The sequence below is a fragment of the Halictus rubicundus genome, unplaced genomic scaffold (genome assembly GCF_050948215.1).
Source record: "Halictus rubicundus isolate RS-2024b unplaced genomic scaffold, iyHalRubi1_principal scaffold0264, whole genome shotgun sequence".
NCBI classification, from domain to species: Eukaryota; Metazoa; Arthropoda; class Insecta; order Hymenoptera; family Halictidae; genus Halictus; species Halictus rubicundus.
This window is the reverse complement of record NW_027488805.1, coordinates 90,952-98,501: the sequence shown is the minus strand read 5'-3', so window position 1 is coordinate 98,501 and position 7,550 is coordinate 90,952.

Sequence of the window (7,550 nt, the reverse complement as noted above, 5' to 3'; positions counted from 1 at the left end):
GTGATTAGTCGAAGGACGGACAAAAATCGGAAAAGGGCTTAGTCACGCATGTGTATTTTTTGGGCGAAAGAGCATGCTCCGTGCAGCTGTAACATCCTCGCTTGCGTTACGGCCGGAAATGCGAGGACTCACGGTACTTTTGTCTGCGAGGGATCGAACAATACCTATTATCTCAAAGCAGCCTTTTTTTGTCCTCTGGGGACCAAAACCTTACGGATAGCTTAGTTTCTTACGATACTCTGCTAAGGGAGGTCGTATGCGACAAGACGCAAATCGATATTGTATATTGATAAGTTTTCATGTTTCTGGTATCTATTGTTGAATGTTTTTATTTATCTGTTTGTTATGTCCATACAATCTACAAACGAGCCAACATGTAATACATACAATAGAAATATTGAATTAATATTATTTTTTCGTAAATCACAATGCTGTTATATAATACTATTGTCACGTCCCGCGTAGCGTTGCGTCCCACAGTGGTCCAGGTCGAGGAATTAACGAGATTTATAAAAAATTGGGATTAGCACAATCATGTAAATATCAACACTTTATGAATCCTATTTTTCATCGAAGTAATTAATTACTACTAAAGGTAATTACCTCATTTCGTATTGAAATCCTGTCGAATCATTAAAAGACCATTACGTGAATCCTGTAGACCATTTGAAAACAATTAACTTTATTAAAATTGGACCAAACTGCTTGAATTTGTTCTAAATGTTAGGATTAATTTACTGAGTAATGCATAAATAATTTTTTTTAAAGTTGCTATTGATCGTAATTGTGAAGAAAAAATTACAGGTCTCGACTTTTAAGTTTGTTTTTCTGTGAAAATTTAAAGGTGCTGTGGCGGCCTTGGCGACGCACAGTGACGCAAAGAACTTTCGATAGAAATGAGGTAGAACGATGACATTTTTTTAAAATTAAAGCTGAAACTTTGTAGAGTATGGGAAAAATAGGGAGATGATGGTACGAACGCTTTTTAACCTTGAGAAAATTCGTTAAACTTGCATAATTTCAAGAAAATTGTGGTTTTTCCAATCCACGCGCAGAAAAACTTTTTTTAACATGCTATACATCATTTCCCATAGATTTTTTCACTGATTTCAAATCTGGTCTCAAAATTTGTCTACGACTTCAGGATTTTGCAACAAATAGATTTCTGTAACAGAAACTAATGAAATCATTTTTTCGTTGAAATGATTTGATAAGACACTAGTTTGAAAGTATATCGTATTCTCATATATGAAACACAATAAAAATAATAATAATGAAGTATTTGAACGTTTTGAGTTACTTCCGAAACATGAAGCACTTCGCATCTCATCACTTGACGTATCGCTGTCATTGCTACTGGCACTTTCTGCAGACTGTGTGTGGCTGTAACGTGGTATAAATTAGATATCTATTGTCCATAATTATATTTTCATTTACAGAGGAAGTAAGGTATTTAAGGTTTTGAGGTATTTAATTTTTTTAACTCACGTATTTTATATAGGGTGTCTGTTTGGGCCGAAGTGTGAAAGAAGAGTGTTTGGGTCTCGGTGACAGTGGTAATGTGTTTAGGGACGTCAAGCGCAGGGCGTACGTAACTGATTGAGTTTTTCGAGTGGATGCGAAAATTATATATATATATATATATATATATATATATATATATATATAGAGAGAGAGAGAGAGAGAGAGAGAGAGAGAGAGAGAGAGGACCGATCTTGTGGAGCACGTGTAGCCGACTCAACGTTTAAGTTACTAAACGTATGACATACACCGATATACATTCATTTCGACCAGCCTGACACCAAATCCCTACATAAATTATACAATGATTATTCTGTAAATTAATTAAAAAAAAATAAATACCTTTTCTTGAACAAGTGCGGTCTTTTCTACCTTATATGATATTGTCCTTTCAAACGTTCATTGATACTGAAATTCTGTCTGATCCGTAATTAGAATTGCGAGGTGATATATTTTACTACTTTCCGATGTGAAATTGCTAATATAAAGATACAGTGACAAAACATAATAAAATTAAAAAAAAAATGCGTTAGTCGACAGAATTTGAACGCTGGTCGTCCAGCTGAAAACTTGGCACGCTGGCAAACCAAATCTTGTTGTACCGTAGAAAAAATACGGCATTACACAGGAAATAATGAAACTCGAAATCTATTCAGTATCTGCCGCTATAATGATATATATTCGTGAACAGGACAATGAGATCTATAAGTGTGCAAAGTTTCAACAGAATCGGTGACTCGAAGGTCGTGGCGTCTTGCGAAACGTGCAAGGGTCAGAAACTTTTTCAAACTGCCGCTTCAATATTGCAATGAGCAGTTTATAAGTGGTCAATTGTCCTTCCTGAAGGTTCAATCTAGGTCTGTTCAGAGGCCAAAATGCGAATTTCTGCCTCATCGTCGAGTAATTTGCAATATTCGGCAGCATACATATTGTACATATGTAAACCTCTACTATCGATTTGCATTATCGACCGTATTCTATCGCAACGTACAGTGTTTGAATGGTGCCTTTTTTCTAGACATTTTACGTCTTAAATAAGTAAGTAATCAATTAAAAATGCATACCACCGTGTTTGCGCATGTTTTTGCTACGTCTGTGCAGAGCCTTTTTTTCGATACGAACACTAAATCTCTCGAAATTAAGAGAATCTCTCAGCGGCAGCCATCTCGTAACGTCATACTTGCTTCAGAATTCAAATTTTCTGCCGAATATTACATATTACTCCACTATACAGACGTAGATTGGACTTTTAGGAAACACAATTGACCACTTCTAAACTGCTCATTGCAATATTGAAGCGGCAGTTTGTCTAGATTTTGACCCTTGCATACGTATATGGATTTCAAACCATGCCGGCCCCCTTAAGGGTGCGTGGCCGTTTGAGCTCTCCAATGCTATCGGAGAGTGCTATTCCTATCCTGCAAAATAAAACACTGACGAATTTTTCTCTCGAGAGTAAATCGCGACAGTTTTACTCTCAGAGACACGACTTATGTTTTTTTAATGTAATTTTTCAGCATCGTGCGATACCGAAATTCGTTTTACAAGGAAAGTTTTCCTTGTGATTAAAAAAATTTGAATCAGTGATATTTTTTAATTTCAAAATTTACGTCCACAATCAGAGACCTCAAAACGTTATATTTCAAATTTTTGCGGAAATCAAATAATTTTTGCAAATACACGACCGACATTTTTTTAAATTTTGAGTGCATATCTGTAACCGGCGATCCCGAAAACCTTAGAATACTAATTTTTTAACAGAACGAACAATTTCTTAACGTACACGTTCGCCATATTGGATCTGCCATTTTGTTTTTTTAAATTTTGCGTTCAATTTCGTAATCGGCGACCATCAAAACATTAAAACACAAATATTCAATTAAATCTGGGTCCATGACGGTCTTCCTGGAAATTGCAATCCGCCTAGGTAAGGGGCCACTTCTGTAAGGTCCTGGTCTGCGCAGGGACATGATCGTATGCAGGAAAAAGAAGGAGATATTGGTGGAAGATTCGCTTCCTTGTTGGTCTAGTGATGGGATATTGATCGGATTTGTTGACGCAGGCGCGACGATTGTAGCATGAGTAAAGTACAATTTTGGCTAAAATGGGGTACTTTAGTCATCCCGTATAATTTCGCAAAATGATTTGATTATGAAAAATGAATGTATAACATGTGTATGCCAATCAAATGGTAATAATAATTTATCAAAAATATGTAACACGCTTGTTTCGTCGTCTCGTCCTGGACACTTCCGGTTTTTCCTGCCAATAATAGTACCCCACTACTGTCGTCACAATATAGATACATTACTGCGCCGGACGCGCATGCGCAAAAACCCCGACGAAAATCCCCCCACTGAAGTAGTCAGGTCATCCGGCTGACGGAGCTTGCGAGTTAGTCTTGCCTAAGCCGTCGAACCGTCGAACCCGATCTACGCGATGAAGGTATGTAACTTTTTAAGTTTTATATAAAAATGTTGTTTAACCCTTTGCACTCGAAGCTATTTTAATTCCAAAATGAAACATTTCTTCCGACCTAGAATATTGCCCTCCTATATATATATTTTTCATGTTATATATACGAAAATAGTGCAACTTACTCGTACAATACCGAATGTTTAGTAATTTATTAAATACAAACAAATTTGATAATGTAAAAAATATTTTGAATAATGATACAACAATTTTTAGTGGTGCATTACAGTCATCATTCGAGTGCTAAGGGTTAATAAGACTTTTGGACACCCCCACCCCGAACCGCTCTTTTCGAAATATGACATAGATTATTCTAGTCCTTTTTTACATGCTGCACACGAAATGTTGTCGTTTTTGGCGCAAATGTCATCTTATTTATTTAATATATCTTATTTACCCGGTTACCCGAGTGCCCAGGAGATGCCCCCGCGCCGCACCGATTTTGATAAAATTTAAATATACTGTAAAACTCAATATTCTGAACTTTCTCCTATACATATAACCGCTGTTCAGCATTAATTTATGAAATATTCGCGAAAAACTGGAGTTACTACTACATTGAATTTTGCCTGTATGTGTACGTCCGAGGGGTGCGTATGTGTCAGCATGGTACGATCGCGCGACTATTTCTACAGATATATCACGGTGTTTGTGCCCTTCGGCGGCCGTTGTCACAACGAAGTGCGTCGCGGCGATCGATTTCTTCGGTTGTTTTCCCCTGAAAGTCGCGTCGCGGACTTCGCGTTTTTTTGTTTCGACCTACCTCGTTTTTAACTTTCCGGCACGTAGTCACCTCAGAGCAGCCATTTGCAATGGTCGCGCTACTAACGAACGCCATTTCTCGACGTGCCGGGTGTAAGTACGTATTATCGGGTTTGGTTTGGACTACATTTGGATTAGTTTTCGAGGTAGGTTTGAGTTAGTCTTGAGTTAGATTCAAAATTTACTGTGCAAAATTCAATGTTAGTGTATATCACCATATAAAATATATTTCTTTTGCAAAAAATTTATATTAGGATGAAAATTGACATGAATAATCATATAATAATCATTTTTATGCATAATACAATTTTGTAAAAATTATATATCAATCATTTTTATGTGTTCTTAATTTGTTTTTAATATATGTTTTACACCTATTGGAAAAGTAATAAGAATGTAAGGATAGATCGAAATTGTTTATAGCGAATAGCGATTTGTTAAGTTTGCTAATTTTGTTTACATTGAATGTTTTTAAAAATAAATTCTTTGTTAAATTTATTAATTATATTGGTAAATTTAATTTTCTGTAAACAATTTCCGATATATATTTATACATTAATAACCAAATTACGAGAAGTGTCCGAAAACAGGCCATTTGTCCGCACTGTGCGGCGGTCTCTTTATTTTCCGAGATATTCGAAAAAAACTGTCTATTTTGATGAAAAATTCTGCCTATTTTGAATGACCGAATTTGTTCTTTAGGGTGGGGGAGGGTTCTTTCGTTAATACCTACAATGCACAACAAACTTTCGTTAATACACCCTATGAAAGTATCGAGTCGATGGGGTCAATGTTCTTCCACTTTGCAATCAAATTCGCAGAAGTTATTTATTCATGATCACTATAAGTTGTTTCTATATATGTATTCATTGAGTGATACATGTTATTATTTATTTCCAGTGTTTTCAAATGGGTGAGGTTGGCCAACGGATGCAATGCTGGTTCGCTCTTTACCTCACGCACTGGTTCCTCGGTCACCCCAGGGTCTCCTGTTTCCTTTTCAACGGTTAAGAAGTAATTTTGCAGGTATTTCCTCATTATTTCTTTATCAATGTTTTAATTTGAATAGATTTTGTTTTCTTGAATTTGGAATTTATAGGATACGGGTCTTAGGGATTGCTATTCCCTTATAACTTCTGCGAAATATATTCTTTACGTTCCTTGAGTTTTAGCGCCTTATATATATATATATATATATATATATATATATATATATATATATATATATATATATATATATATATATATATATATATATATATATACACATTAATAACCAAATTACGAGAAGTGCCCAAAAACAGGCCATTAGTCCGCACAGTACTGCGGTATCTTTATTTTCCGAGATATTTGCAAAAAACTGCCTATTTTGATGAAAAATTCTGCCTATTTTGAATGACCGACTTTGTTCTTTAGGGCGGGGGAGTGTTCTTTCGTTAATACCTACAATGCACAACAAACTTTCTTTAATACACCCTGTGAAAGTATCGAGTCGAAGGGGTCAATGTTCTTCCACTTTGCAATCAAATTCATAGAAGTAATTGTTCGCGAGAGGAAATGGGTTTTAATAATTGGAATGGTTTCTTTATCACACACTGTTTTATTCTGTACATCCGATCTCTACAAGAAACCATGCAAGACTGCCGCAGGAGACTGTGTGCCTCGCGTGGCTGCGCGGCAAACCTCGCGTCGATCGGCAAACCTCGATCGCGACCCTTTTTTTGGTCTGATTACCGACTTATTTGTCCCCAGGTCGTAGCGGCTTTTCACGCCGACCGGCAAACCTCGGTCCCGACCATGGGGCACAATGCTTCGGTGTTTTATTTTATAATCCGTCCCCGAGCACAATGGGGGACCCGGAATCCAAGAACCAATGTATAACCATAACAGAATGATAGAACGATAACTAACTATAGAACGATATAATTACATCACTAAAATGAGGCTACGGTCTAGCCGCGGCGGGAACAGTAATTTTTTCATGATCACTATAAGCTGTTTCTGTACTATATGTATCGATTGCCAAATGATTCCTTCAAATATCTCAATGCTTTAAATTTGACTGTGAGTTCCGACCTGACATGAGTATAGAAATGCCGCGAGTGGAAATACTGGAACATTTCGGCAAGAAAAAAACGTAGATAAAACGAAAATATACGAAATAGACATAATAAAGGATTTATTTTGTACATATTAAGAAGCAATATTTTATTCACTATATTGTCGTTTAATCTATTTCTTTTTTTTCTTTACTAATTATTTCGCCAGTCTTTGAGAATACTCTTTCGGAAGGAACAGATGTTGCCATAACACAAAGATACTCCTTTGCAAGCTTTGATAGTGTTACGTCCCAAGTGGGATGAATTACGATTTTAAGAGGATAGGACGCAGTTTCAAACCTACCTGCATACACCGGCTATGGTTCGGGAAATTGAGGATCGTTTAAATAACTTTGTACCCTTATTTTGAAAACAACAATATTATTGATTTATTCAAAGTGTGGTTCTGAATCAGAGATTACAAATTTGATTTTACAAATATGGTTTATATAGCGCATATACTGGAGTGCTTACAAATAGTTTGATAATAATAATAATAATATTAATATTACCGTGATCACGGGTTCGAATTCGGTTACAATATACTCCGACTGCTGACACTGGTCTTTGAAACGGTTTGTCGCGAAACAACTGAATGAACTATTTTAACTTCAAAAGAGGTTACTGGACTATTGACTATGACTGAATAACTGATTGTTGACGATTGTCTGACCGACTGACTGTTTATAACTG